Raw genomic sequence first — 15,813 nt, 5'->3', positions numbered from 1 at the left:
GCTTTAGATTTGATGATGAAATAAAAACCTCCATGATAAACAAAGGTTAGAAGAATTTACAACTAGAAAGCCTAGACTAAGGAACATCCTCAGCAAAATATTCCATGAGGAGAAAATGAAAAACAACAATGAAAATCAGCAAAGGGAGCAACTACTCTAAAGGAAAAAAACAACCAAGTCAAGTTAAATACCAAAAAATAAACAAAAATGACCCAGAATACAAATCATGTCTCAATAACAACACTGAATGTTAAGGCCAAAACTCACCAATCAAAAGACATAGATTGTCAGATTGGATTTTAAAAAAGGCCCCAAAATATGCTGCCTTCAAGAGACTCATCTCATAGGACAAGACATCCACAGACTGACGGTAAAAGATTGAGAAAAAACATGTCACTCACAGGGACTTCAGGAAACAAGCAGGGGCTTCCATTCTCATATCAAATAAAGTAGACTTCAAGCCTAAATTAATCAAAACAGATAAAGAAGGACATTTCATACTGCTTTAGGGAGCCATACATCAACAAGCCATAACAAGTATTAATATATATGCCCCAAACAATGGAGTACTTATACTCATCAAGCAAACTCTTCAAAAGTTCAAGAGTCAAATTGACCTTAGGACAATAATTCTGAGTGACTTTAACACACCTCTTTCACCACTGGATAGATCTTCTAAACAAGAGAAAAAAAAAAAAAAGAAAAGAAAAGAAAAAAAAAATATAGAACTCAATAATACAATCAATGACTTAGACTTAACAGACATATATAGAATATTTCATCCATCAACAAGTGAATACACTTTCTTCTTAGCAGCACATGGATCCTGTTCTTAATTAGACCATATATTATGCCATTAAGCAACGTTTAACAAATACAAAAAAGAAAAGATACTACCCTGCATTCTGTTAGATCATAATGGAATGAAATTAGAAATCAATGATAAAATAAAAATAGAAGTTACTTCATCACCTGGAGACTAAACAATATGCTATTGAGAGAACAATGGGTTGCAAAACACATCAAAGAGGAAATTAAAAATTTCTTAGAGATAAATGAGAACACTGATATAACATCAAAAATCTCTGGTACACTATAAAGGCAGTACTAAAAGTAAAATTCATTGCATAGAGTTTATTCCTTAAAAAAAGAAAAAGTTGGAGCTGTAGTCGTGGCTCAGAGGTACAGAACTTGCCTAACTCATGTGAGGCTCTGGGTTTAATTCTCAGCACCACATAAAAATAAATAAGTAAAATAAAGACATTGTGTCCAACTACAACTAAAAAAAATAAAATAAAAAAATATGAAGTCAACAAATAAATGACTTAACATTACATCTCAAAGCCCTAGAAAAAGAAGAAGCAACCAATGCCAAAAGCAGTAAAGACAGGAAATAATTAAAATCAGAGATAAAATCAATAAAATTGAAACAAAAGAATCATTGAAAAAATTGGAAACAAAAAGATGGTTCTTTGAAAAAAATAAATAAAATTGATAAACCCTTAGCCATGCTAACAAAGAAGAGAGAGAAAACTCAAATTACTAACATTTTTGATGAAAAAGCTCATATCAGGATGGACTCTACAGAAAAACAGAAGATAATTCGAAATTATTTTGAAATTTTGTACTCCAATAAAATAGACAATATTCTAGGTATTGACAAATTTCTAGTGTCATATGATTTGCCCAACCTGAATCTGGATGATATACACAAGTTAAACAGATCAATTTCAAGCAAAATGAAATAGAAGATGCCATCAGAAGCCTACCAACCAAAAAAAGCCCAGGACCATATGAATTCACAGCTGAGTTCTACATGACCTTCAAAGAAGAACTAATACCAATACTCTTCAACTTATTTTATGAAATATAATGAGGGAACACTTCCAAACTCTCACTCTATGAAGCCAATATTACTGTTATTACAAAACCAAACAAATACACATCAAAGAAAGAAAACACCAGACCAATATCTCTAATGAATATAGATGCAAAAATTCTCAATAAAATTCTGTCAAATTGAATAAAAAATCATACCCAAAATTAGTGCACCATGATCAAGTGGGGTTCATTCATCCCAGGTATGCAAGATTGGTTCAACATACAGAAATCAATAAATGTAATTCATCACATCAATAGACCTAAAGATAAGAATCATATGATCACCACAATAGATGCAGAAAGAGCATTTGACAAAATACAGCACGCGTTCATGTTTAAAGCCCTGGAAGTACTAGGGATAACAGGAACAAAAATCAACATTGTAAAACTATCTATGCTAAGCCCAAGGCCAACATCATTCTAAATGGAGAAAAATTGAAATCATTCCCTCTAAAAACTATAACAAGACAGGGGCATCCTCTTTTACAACTTCTATTTAACCTAGTTCTTGACACTCTAGCCAGAGCAATTAGACAGATAAAAGAAATTAAAAGGTATGGATAGGAAACGAAGAACTCAAACTACACTATTTGCTGCTGACAGGATTCTAAACCTAGAGGATCCAAAAAATTCCACCAGAAAACTTCTAGAATTAATCAATAAATTCAGCAATGTAGCAGCACATAAAATCAAAACCCATAAATCAAAGGTATTTCTGTGTATCAGTGACGAACCCTCTGAAAGAGACAAGGAAAACTACCCCATTTACAATAGCCTCAAAAAATAAAAATAAAATATTTGGGAATCAACTTAAAGAGGTAAAAGACCTCTACAATGAAAACTACTGATGCTAAAGAAAGAAATTAAAGAAGACCTTTAAAGATGGAAAGATCTCCCTTGTTGTTGAATAAGCAGAATTAATATTGTCCAAATGACCATACTACCAAAAGCACTACAGACTTAATGCAATTTTGATCGAAATCCCCATGATATTCCTCATAGAAATAGAAAAAGTGTTCATGAAATTCATCTGGAAAAATAAGAAACCTAGAATAGCCAAATAAATCCTTAGCAAGAAGAGTGAAGCATGTGGGCATCAGTGTATCAGACCTCAAACTATACTACAGTGCAATAATAACAAAAACAGCATAGTATTGGCACCAAAATAGACTTGTAGACCAATGGTACAGAATAGAGGACAAAGAGTATGTCATATTCGACAAAGGTGTCAAAAACATATATTGGAGGAAAGATAGCCTCTTCAACAAATGGTACTGGGAAAACTGGAAATCCTTTTGTAGCAAAATGAAATTAAGCCTCTATCTCTCATCATGCATAAAATTCAAATCAAAGTGAATCAAAGACCTAGGAATTAAACCAGAGACCCTGTGCCTAATAGAAGAAAAAGTAGGCCCAAATCTTTATCATGTTGGATCAGACCCCATCTTCCTTACTAAGAGTCCTATAACACAAGAAATAAAATCAAGAAATAATAAATGGGATGGATTCAAACTAGAAAGCTTCTTCTCAACAGAAGAAACAATCAGTGAGGAGAATAGAGAGCCTACATCTTGGAAGCAAGTTTTTAACCACTCGCATATCAGATAAAGCACTAATCTGTAGAACATGTAAAGAATTCAAAAAGATTAACACACCGAAAAATAATAATAATAACCAATCAATGGGCCAAGGAACTAAAGAGATACCTCTAAGAAATGATATGTAATCAATCAACAAATGTATGAAAAAATGTTCAATATCTCTAGCAATTAGAGAAATGCAAATCAAAACTACTCTAAGATTTCATTTCACTCCAGTCAGAATGGCACCTATTAAGAATACAAACAACAATAAGTGTTGGTGAGTATGAGGGGAAAGAGGCATACTCATATACTGCTGGTTGCACATTGGTGCAACCAATATGGAAATGAGTATGGAGATTCCTTGGAAAACTGGAAATGGAACCCATTTGACCCAGCTATCCCAATCCTTTGTTTATACGCAAAGAACTTTAAAAATAGCATACTACAGGGACATAGCCACATCCATGTTTATAGCAGCACAATTCACAATAGCTACACTGTGGAACCAACCTAGATGCCCTTCAATAGATGAATGGATAAAGAAATATAACATCACTTATAATTAAAAGAGAATAAAATCATGGCATTTGCAGGTAAATTGATGAAACTAGAGACTATTATGCTAAGTGAAATTAGCCAAACACAAGAAACCAACGGCCAAATGTTTTTCCTGATATCTGGATGCTGATACCTAATTTTGGTGGGGGGAGCATGGGAGGAATGGAGGAACTTGTAGATAGAGCAAAGGGAGGGAGGGGAAGGGAAGAGTCATCAGGGTAGGAAAAATTGTGGAACCAGATGGATGTCATTATCCTAAGTACATATATGAAGACATGAATGATGTGGCTCTACTTTGTGTACAACCAGAGACATGAAAATTTATGCTCTATATGTATACTATGAATTGAAATGCATTCTGCTTTCATGTATGACAAATTCAAATAAATCAATTTTTTAAAAGTTATGAAATCTCATCTTTGAAGAGACATTAGTGATTATTTAACTCCTGTGCAATTTCAAATCACATAGAGTCAATTTACAAAGTTGCTTAGCTGTAATGGGGGCTTCAATATTTGTTTATTTTTATTTATTTTGCTTGCTTTAGATTCTATTTTTTCACTTGAGCAAGAATATGAGACTTAGACTTTACATTGTTTGGTTCATTTTATATTGGTGGCTTATAAGGGCAGCAGAAACCTTGCAGAAACCTTTGTATCTGGCTCCTTGACAACAGCAAAATTAATAAATGAATGATTGGCAATGTAGACTCTGCTCATAGCTAAAACAAAAAGTAAAATAAAAATGATCTTACAGCAACCTATTTCTAGTTAGTTTATATCTATTTAATATGTTGATGCTTTAGGTTAAAAATTTCCTTAAAACACACAAATAATTATGGTGATATCTAGAAAAAGAAGTAATATTTTTCTCAGGGGTTATTGGGGATTTTTATCCAAAGCCTAAAGTTACACAAGACAGGTTTCTTTGTATTACTTGCTGCAAAGTATAAGGGATCAATTTTGTCTCCCATATGTGTGACACACTTTGACAAAGGAAACAACAGTATCTTATAAATGGATATATATAAAATAATAAAATATATATTATATAATAAACATATATAATTCCTATTGTTTTAAACAGTTGTGATATATCTTTTTTAAAATTCAAATATTTTTAAAAGCAATATTATAATTTAATATAATATTTATAAATTTCTCAATTGTATAAGATATGTGGACAGGAAGGTAATAATATGTCCCTTAAGTTTTTCTCCATTAAAAAGAAAATAGCAGTAAAATTTTCAACTTTTTTTTTGTACTTTTAATTCTGGGATATTTTCAAAGGCATGGTTCATCAGACAATACTTCCCCAGAAATATAGGATAATAAAACAATGCCTTTAGCTGAATTTAACTACTGTAAAAATGTTAAGGTACATATTGTCCTGAGGCATTATGTCTAGACTTTTGGATACCCACATACCATGAAAATTTTACATCTTGGGAAATTATGAAGTAAGGAGCACCTGAAAATTTCAGTGAAGACAACGAAAGAGCTATTTATTTCCAGTTCCATTCTGTTCCTTTGATAAATCATTTCACATGGCAACTTAATTTGTGTATAAATTGAATAAAACTATCTCAAGTGAAATTCTTTTCTATGAGAGAGACTGAAGGAATGTTTAAAATCTCTAAATAATTAACATATCTAATTATCAATCTATATCTTTTTGCCAATCCATGATCTTAAATAAATTGTTCAAGATTTTTCAATGATTGAACCAGTCATATTAACACAAATATATTGCATTATGAATCTCTGGTAGATATGTATGCAGATTAACTGAGTAGTTAATAAATAACTTTCAATTTAAGCACTTGATGACTGATGACTTTTTAATTATTTTTATCTCATTACTTGTGACTATTTATTAGGGTTTTATCAGTAAAGGCTAGAATAATTTTAATTATTCTTTTAATATTGTAAAATCATCACACCAAATAACCATAATTAACAGATTGTGAAGAGTAATGCTTTGGGATGGGTCAAGAATAAAAACAAACAAAGATAATTAATATTTTTGAATAAATTATTTCTGAAAAATATTTACATTTTCCTCTATTTTTAGATTTATTATTGTTTAATTTGCAATTCTCTAAAGCATTATTATTTTAACCCATTAACTATCTATTTCACTGATGCCATAACTGAAATTATCATTATAATCAAAACATTTGCAGAAACAGGATCATATATTATTTTATTAGAAAATATTGAAAAGACAAATCGCTTTAATATTATATTACCTTTTCTTAAAGATAAAAATGTGTTGATGTGTTCACATATATAGGCATTTGTTTTTTTAAAAAAAACATAATATAGAAAGTGTTTATAATTAAATATCTCAAATGCCCTTTTGAGATGCTATATCCACAAAACAAATATAAAACAAAAGTTAACAATTCTAGATACCTGCAGATAATCAGATCTCTCTTTCTCTCTCTCTCTCTCTCTCTCTCTCTCTCTCTTATGTAGCAATGTAGAAACTTTTTTGAATTGATCCAAAATTATTGTGTGACATGACGCATGAGCTAACTTTAAGAATTTTTTTTGGGGGGGGGGCAATTTCCCTGTAACAATAATTATCAAGGTCTATGGATTAAACCTAATTATAATTTTGATAAGAAAATGTAAAAATTCCACATTGCCATAGTATTCATATAATGTTCATATTTTTTCTACTTTATTACCTTGGAATATCAATGATAGGCTCATTTTAAATTCTATTTTCTTAGGACCAGAATAGGTTCTTAAACTTCATTTACAATAAACCTTTCCTTTAGAAATATATTTTAATTATTACAAAAAGAATACAATAACCTCTTTTTCTAAAAAGTCTTATAGATCAAACTTACTAAATCTCTCCTTGGAGTCATATCTTCCCAAGATATGATTTTAATTACTTAATTAGGTGTCATTTTCTTTGTTGTTGAGAGAAATTCAACCATAAATCACAACAAATTCATTGTAAAAATTGGAGAATAAAATTTTTGAAAAACTGCAAAGGTTCAAAAATTCTACTCTATTTCATAGGTTTATTGTGGTAATTGCTTACCACAATTATGAAGGCCACGATACCAAACTGCATAATAGAAAAACTCATGATATTAGCCCAAATCTGAAGATCTGATAACCCTAGGACTGTTGCTATAATTCCTAGAATTTAGGGCCCCCAAACCAGGCACTCTAATGACCAACAGTAGGGGGAATATGAATGTCCTGGTAAGAAAAGAGGGAGCATATTCATGCTTCTTCTGTCCTTTGTTGTATTTGGGCTTTTAATTCGTTGGGTAATACCCACTCACCTTGGTGAGGGCAGATCTTCTTAGTTTTCTTTACTTAGTTTAAAAATTTAAATAATATTTTACCAGCTATTGGGGGGTCTGTTAGCCTAGTCAAGTCAACACAAAATTAACTATTAGAGAGACATCATCTTTATTATATGGAAAAGTCAGATGTGATGCCTTTCCTTTACTCGGGAGGGAAAAATAAATTATATCTATCTTCCAATGCTTTAAGAAATCCTGCCCATTCCTAAAGAGGAAGATAATTTCTTTCAGTACATTTTCCCATGTAAACATCCTAAAGAAAGAGACTATAGAAAAAAAGAGCAGTCAGTGCCTTATTTTGCTAGATTAGCAGAAATATAGAAAACCCATAAGTGTTTGGTAAAACGTACTAGATATTTTCCCTAAAAAATACAAGATAAAAATAAACATTAGTTCTATAACATGGTTAATGTTCATTTGTAATGCCTCCATTAAATGTGAAATTGTACAGCAACAGTTTTAGCTGTGTACTGATAAGAGCTATACAAGTAGTAAGATTTAGGTAAACATTACAGTCTTTTCAACTTTTTCCACAACATCTGAAACATGAACAAATGGTACCTATTTGTTATATTTTTATTCTAGGTATTCTGGCAATACCAAAAACATTACATTCCCTGAAATGCTTTTATCATTTCTCTGGGGAAACATAATGTTCATATATAAAGCAAAGTAGAGAACAACCTATGATAGCATATATTAAGATTCTATATTATGGGCATAGAATTAATATCCTATTGATTTAGTTCATGAGCCATTTTAACATGGATTGCTTTATTTTTTATCCATGTCTCATTTGTATTACCATATTTTATTGATTTTACAATTTAAAATTTTATCATCTCCGAAATAACCATGAATCTTATATTTGACAGTATCTTATAAATAGCTTTGTTTTCTTAATGGTACATATTCACTTGTGATGTTGCATTATTCATAATTTGGAATGTATTATTTTCATTTGGAGGAGAAAGTTATGCTCAAAAATATGTAGTTGTAGTTATTTTCCTAGGACAACACACCTAATAAATCGTTAAGTCAGAATTTGAACTTAGGACCTTTTATTCTAACATTTTGTAATCTAATAACAAGTATTATTAGTTTAACCCAGCCCACTCTTATCAATAACATTGAAAGTTTCAAAAGAAACAGAATTTTCTCAGGTTAGCTTAATACATAAAGAACACTTTTTCCAGTCCTAGTGAGAATTCCTTGAAAAAGAAAATTACATACAATATACCTAATGGAAAAACGACATTTTGCCTGTGGCCGTGTGAATTCTATTTGTCTCTTTCTTCTCTGTTTTACTTTTTTAATGCTACTGCCATAAATGCTTTGTCATATAACTTAAATATTTTTCTGGTGTTTAGTCTTTTACTCTTACGTTCTGTCTTTTGTGGAAAATAGGAAAACCTATATTCCAAGTTTTCAAATATATTTTCAAAAATATTTACATAATATTTTCTGTATTTATCAGGTTCACTTTCACATCTGTGGTTCGTGTTTATTTTCATAACTGATGCTGTTATTATATTGTCAGTATTTGTCTTTCTGTTTTATCCTTCACTTTAATTAGTCAGGATCTTCTGTTTCTTTCATAATTATTGAGGGATCTGTAAGTCTGGATGACCTGGGGATACATCACAAGTGGTCCAGTTCCTGGGACTGTTGAGATTACTTCGACTCAGCCAAGGTAACTATCTCTAAATTAATAAAAGAGCATTGCAAATGTTCTGTTTCCAAATGAAACAAATATATGTAGAATATTTCACATACGTCATAAATTCTTCAATCTCTTGCAGATAGTCTAAATGTTTGGTGTTAGCTGTGGGTGCTGATTCAAAAATAGTTTAAAGGAAGTGGTTCACTGACAGTTGCATGTAGCAATCAGGGCACAGTACTACCCCAGATTTCCTGGATTTATGTGAAAATTCCAAGTTTTTGGATGTGCAACTGTGTATTCTAAATTATATAATGCTTATAAACTCACTATTTTCATATTTTATTTGAGAGTTTGTCTCTGCAAGCCAAGTTATGGACAACCATAGTAGGATGCTGTAGAGAAATTAATTATAGTTTTCTGCTTCAGAGAAAGTCTGTGAGTATAAACAAGTCAAATATATGTAGAATATTTGGGGATTTACTGAGGGAGTTCAAGACATATTTTATCTTTGTGGTCTCCCAGGTAACTCATTTATGCTCCTTTATTGATAGGTAGGAAGTAATAGAAATTCTATTTTGTCCCTGTGGAATATAGGGATTTAAAATCATTTTTCCTGCTTTATTTTTATTTCATTTTAAGTTTGTCTCTTATTTTTTTAGAATCATTTTATGTCATCTCCTAATCACTACTTTCAAAAGAAAACACCATTCTATCTTTTATTACATTTACTTCCTTGCAAAGTTTTTGAAAAAGAGAGAGTTATATCTTCTTCATTCTCAAAAGAATTTCTTTCTCCAAAGTTAACTAGCATTTCTCTGGATGCCTAATATTTGTAATACTACATGAAATTGTTGAATTAAAGGTGTGTGGAAAAAAGGTCACATTCTTGGACCATTTCGTATAGAGTACTTTGTAATGCATATTATAAAAATGTATCAAACAGGAAGGGAAGGGTCTGGAAAAATAAGATTTATTGATTACTATTTCTATTAGGCATTATATTTATGTCATTACTGGTTCACATAAACACTAAAATGATATGTTGGCAAATATTAGGTGGTTTCTCAATTGTCAGAAAAATAGCAATTTTCCTATACATGTATTTTATATTTCCAAGATAGTATTTTAAAGACTGTAGAAGAGGGGCAAAAAATGGTGTCTTCTGGATTCACCTAAGCTTGACTCACATTTTTATCTCTCCTCTACTCTTTACAAGACTAACAATATCTAACTCTGATTATCTACCTAAGAATGTTGCTAAGAACAGTAATGAAATTACAAAGTGTTAATGTCTTTTTCTAACTGAAATGCATTATCATTGTCGAAATCTTTTTACCATTTTGCTTTAGAAGATTTTTTTTTTTTTTGTCTCAAAATATTTTTCTGCTGGGCTCTTCAACCAGGTTCATAGACTTTGAAACCTATGAATGTGTAGACCTCAGTATCCATAGTGACTTCCTTGGTTTTATTTGTGGCTTAACTAATAATTTCTCCCTAATTCCTCCAGTTTATTTTTCCTACTTTCTTTTATGTTTTACATAAATATAATCATTATCTGTTTTGCTATATGTCTGGCTTAAGATTTTGTTTGTGAGATTCTTACACATAGTCATTGCTTTTAAATTCATGCATTAAAAATGTGAAAACTTAACAATAGTCCCTGATTCTAATTAGCATTCTCCTGAATTATTTCTGTTTGGACAATTTTCAGGTCAGTTTAATGAAATGTATGATATTACTTAACAAAAGAAAAGAAAGGGAGAAGGGAGAATAAACAAAAGGAAAAGGAAGGAAAATAAGAGGGAGAGTAAAGAAATGAATAAGAATGCAAAGAACCAAATGTTCTGACTTACAATAACATTATTTGTTTGTTTTTCAAACTTGGTACTTTCTCATCTTGAGTTGGCTCTCACTCTCCATGGCTCTATTCCCTGAGACCTCAGCTTTTTAGAAGCCCCTCTCTGGGAAATGCTTGTTATGTGCTAAAAAAAATCCTGTTATAATGGATACATCCCCTGGGTTAATCTTTTTCTCAGAGGCGGCCCATGTCACTTGCACCGACATTGCTCTGGTCAAAGCAAGTTCCTTGGTGAAACTTTTTGTCAGTTCAGCAGAGGGGAGTCATGAAAATTTTGTACAATGATACAATAGATCAAATCCTCCTTTGTCAGGTAGGAGTTCAGTCGTTCATATTTTTCTTTTATCAGCATTTGCTTCCCAGTTTCTAATTGGTTTTACATTGGCTTTGTTAAATCTAGTATATTTAATTTATATTTTATCTTTATAGTTCTCCCTTTTATCTTTATAATTTACGTATTATAATCTTTCATTTTATGTAATTTTCTTAATCTAACTTATTGAGATGGATTCTTAGCTTATTGATCATCATTTTAATATATACATTCAATGGTATATATTTTCTTTTAAGCAAATTTAAATTGTTTTCTACAGTTTTTGATATGCATTATTTTCACTAATATTTATCCAAAATACTTTTTTAAAAGTTCTAAATTTTTCTAAAATTAATGAGTTATTAGATACTTTCAAATCCTTTGGGATTTTCTAATTGCCTTTAAAAATCAATTTATGAATTGTGCTTATAGACATACTTTATATGATTTCCATCCCTTAGATTTTACTGACAAACATGGTTAAGTCGTTATGAATGCTGATTGTTATAGAAAGAGGCTTATTGTACTTATTAGGGCTATTATCCTATAAGTGCTTATTAGGTGAATATGCTAATCTGTTTGCTTCAGCCTGTTATATCCAGTAGCTCACACAAGCTTTCCTGAGCCTACTGAGCCTGTTTCTTCCTAACTCTGGATAAATGTCATGTTGGTAGCCTGAAATAAGCCACTATTATACAATTAACACCATAGAAATTAGCAAATACTGTAAATCAGGAATTTTTATTCTTGAGCTAGTTATTGAACATTTGCCAGCACACAGCTGCTATACCTTATATAATGCATACTCAGTAGCAGGCTCTGAGAATGGTTGCATAATTTTTTTCTCCAAGATTATGCATATTTATTTTTTCCTGTTAGATATATTCATTTCCCTATCATACATATTGAAGTGATGCCCTTCTAAAGTTAGAATGGTTCCATATAACTATTGAATTGAACTTGTATAACAAATGAACTGTTTCTCTTTAGTGAGTTTTTTGCCTTAAAGTCTATTTTGAGATAATCCCATCAGGATGTGTTGTGGTGTAAGATTTTCCATGCAATATATTTTTTCATCTTTTGCTTTCTAAGACCCTTCTGAATCCTTATATTTAGATGTGTCTCTCATAGACAAAATATAATTGAGGTTTGACAATCCTATTTTATAATTGGAGCACTTAGTTTATTTACATTTAACATCCACATGTTGCATTTTAAACTTCTCATGCTATTAAGTGATCTTTTTGTTTCATGTATGCCATGTCTTACCTTTCTGGGGAGTGGGTGTGTGCATTTTATTGTTTCATTTTTCCTTTCCCTCCAATCTATAAATATTTTTTAAATTCACTTTCAAGAATATTAATATGGGCATGTACAGAAATTAATGGTCATGTATAAACTAAAATTGAGATAATATTATGTATGACAAAATTAATGTAGGAAGGGAGGGAAAGGATCATTATAAAATTTAAAGAACATTTAATTTTCAAGCTAGTAATAAGAAAAGTGAAACAATAAAATTTACACAATGATTCCTAGAAAAGTTAGGAAACATTAGGAATAAAAAGCATATATGGAACAAGGAGAAATCACAATTAAAATGGGATATTTTAGCTGAAACATTTAAGTAACAATAGGTAGTAACAAAAGGTAAATGAACTAAAAATCCTATTTACAAGATAAGATTTTCAGAACACATAAAAAAATTAAATTTTAATCTATTTATAACGTATAGTTTATTTTTAAGCTTGTAACTAATAACTCCAATATCTATACTGCCTATAGATCTGTTTTAATTTTCTGTTGTTTCTCTAGGTTTTGTTGATTCATTTCATCTATTTAAATTTCTAACATTCTATTGGAAATTTAATTTGAAATAATACTTATAGAAATATTTTGCCCTCTATCATGATATTCTTTCTCCAAGGAGGATTTTTACTTGACTCTTCCAATCAATCATGGGCAATAACCATCCAGAATTGCATAATAACATAGCAGATACTGAGTTCCTTTGAAGCTGACGTTAAGTCCTGGTGGCAGTCTACCATTTCTTGTTCAGATTTATGTCCAAATTGCAGTCCTTGGGTAGTTCAATTTAAAGCAAGAAAGTTCATCAAGAGCCTTTAAATGAGTCCTTTGATTTTACTCCTTCAACTCTAAGCATGCTAACATGTTAAATTGTCCCTTACCCTTCCAACATTTCAGCCTCTCAGCTGTTCCTCTTCCATTTGCAGAAAACAGGGCACTCCAATTTCATGGTTTGCCTTTCTGGGATGTTATCTTTCTCCTTATAAAAGTCTGACATTCTTCTTCATATGACCTCTATTTTATTGTTATTTTATACATTTGAAAATTTAAAAAATATTTGCCGGGTTGGGACTGTAACTCATTGGTAGAGCGGCCGCCTCACACATGTGAAGCACTAGATTTGATCCTCAGCACCACATAAAAATAAATAAAGATATTGTATCCAACTACAACAACAACAAAAAATTTTAAAAAATATTTTTCCGGAAAATAATGGATCTAATTTAATTAGTCTAAAATTAATGAAAAACAAATTTCTTAATAATATGGGAGCTTATTTTTATGATGTTGTGACAAAAATATGTTAATACCTTTTTTCCTTTAAAGAAGTTGTCCAATCTTTATCTTTAGGAAGTTGCTTTTGAATAGCTGGAGTGGGGAAGTAGTTATCTTCATTTTGTACATGGCATAATCAAGACATAGGATCTGAGGGATAAAACCATTTGTTTACTGTATTTCTCACTAACATGTACAACTGTGGGTAGAACTTTAGTATTTAAATTCTCTATAAATTTCATTCATGCTTGGGCCATGTCAATGTTTTAAAGTTTGACATGAGGTGGTTATATTTTTTGGTTTTTATATTTGGTATTCATTACTTTATTTATGCAAGTAAAATGTTAAAACTAAGGTTGAAAACATGGTGGCAACTCATCAAAAACTTTTCTGTTCTTAATTGCTAACAGTTGTTTAGTTTCTGCATCTTAACACCTTCACAATATTTTAATTTTGTTTTTACACTTTAATAACTATTCAGTTAAATGGAGCAGCAGGATAAACATCTAATACCTTTACATAGTATAATTAAAGATAGAAGCCTTAGTCTATCTTAGTTTATCTTTCTATAAACTTTTTCTATAAACTTTTTCTTTGATACAATAACAGTTTTGTATCATTTTGAAAATGAAAATAACAGGAGGAAAAGAATGTATTAAATTTTCAAGGAGACCTAACTGTATTTAAGGAACAGCTCCTACTTTTAAATAGGTTTGCAATCTAGGGGAAAACATAAGTTTGTAATTTCTGTTAAACAGTGATTTTTTTTTTATAAACAAAAAAAGACAGTTGTGTGGATTATGGAGAGAATATGAATCTTTGTTCAAAAGCTGGGGACACCAATTCATGTCAATCTTTCTTTTTCTACATTTCAGTGGCATGGAACAGAATCCTAACTGCATTGAAAGTGGCAGAAAAGCTTTCTTCTTTTTATTCTATCCACTAAATGATTGACTTTAAGAATAATATGAATTTCCAAGATATATATCTTATGCAACTGAATAATGTTTGGCAGGTAGTACAAATTCAACAAACTTTTGTCAAAATAGATATAATTGAATCATGGTAGAACTCACAATTAAATAATTCTATTTCTTTTCCAGGATTGTTCTATTGAAACAGGAATTCTTTAAAATATTAGAATATGATACAGTGGTGTTTCATATTGTTATATTCTAAAAGAAATGATTACTTAGATTTCTGGTTATAAACATAAAATAAAATACTTTTTTGTGGAATATAAAAATGTGATACCGTATGTATGTCCATTTATCTGTCATTAAATATTTCACTTGAATATATGTTATAAGGAATGATATTTTAAGATGGGTACGATTAAGATTTATTTTGAAAGAGTAGGAATAAAACATTTCCCTTTTTTTTTTTTAAACCAGGAATTGAAACCAAGGGTGCTTAACCACTGAGCCACATCCCCAGCATCTTTAATATTTTTATTTTAGAAACAGAGTCTCACTGAGTTTCTAAGTGCCTAGATAAGTTGCTGAAGCTGTCTTTGAATTTACAACCCTCCTGCCTCAGCCTCCCAGGCTGCTGAGATTGCAGGCATGTTCCACTCCACTAGGCTCCATTTTACAATTTTATAATCAATCTGTGGGATCGAATGCATGTTACTCACCATAGTTCATTCCTCATTCTTTATAGCTCATGGCTTTAAAAGAGGGTACTGATCATATTTACAGACAATAGTTTTGTGGAACATATTAGGAAATAAATTGATTAAATCAGGAAAATTACCTAAGAACACAATTGAGTGAGGGAGCTTACAGCTTCCGTGTATTCAATCAATTTACCTCAGCCACTAGGTATGGAAAAGTAAAAATGAAACCTATAATAATTGAGTCAATACAGGATTATTGCATACAACTGTAACCATCAGGAAAAAGCTGGATGTGAAAAAAAAATGCATGTTCTAGTTCTCCTAGCAAGTCATCCATCTTCTAAGACATAACATATTACTGGTAATGTGATTGGTGGCACCAGTTCATATGAATTTATCATGTCATATGAAATTTCAGAAAA

The sequence above is a fragment of the Callospermophilus lateralis genome, chromosome 12 (assembly GCF_048772815.1).
Source record: "Callospermophilus lateralis isolate mCalLat2 chromosome 12, mCalLat2.hap1, whole genome shotgun sequence".
NCBI lineage: Eukaryota > Metazoa > Chordata > Mammalia > Rodentia > Sciuridae > Callospermophilus > Callospermophilus lateralis.
This window is presented reverse-complemented; position numbering follows the sequence as displayed.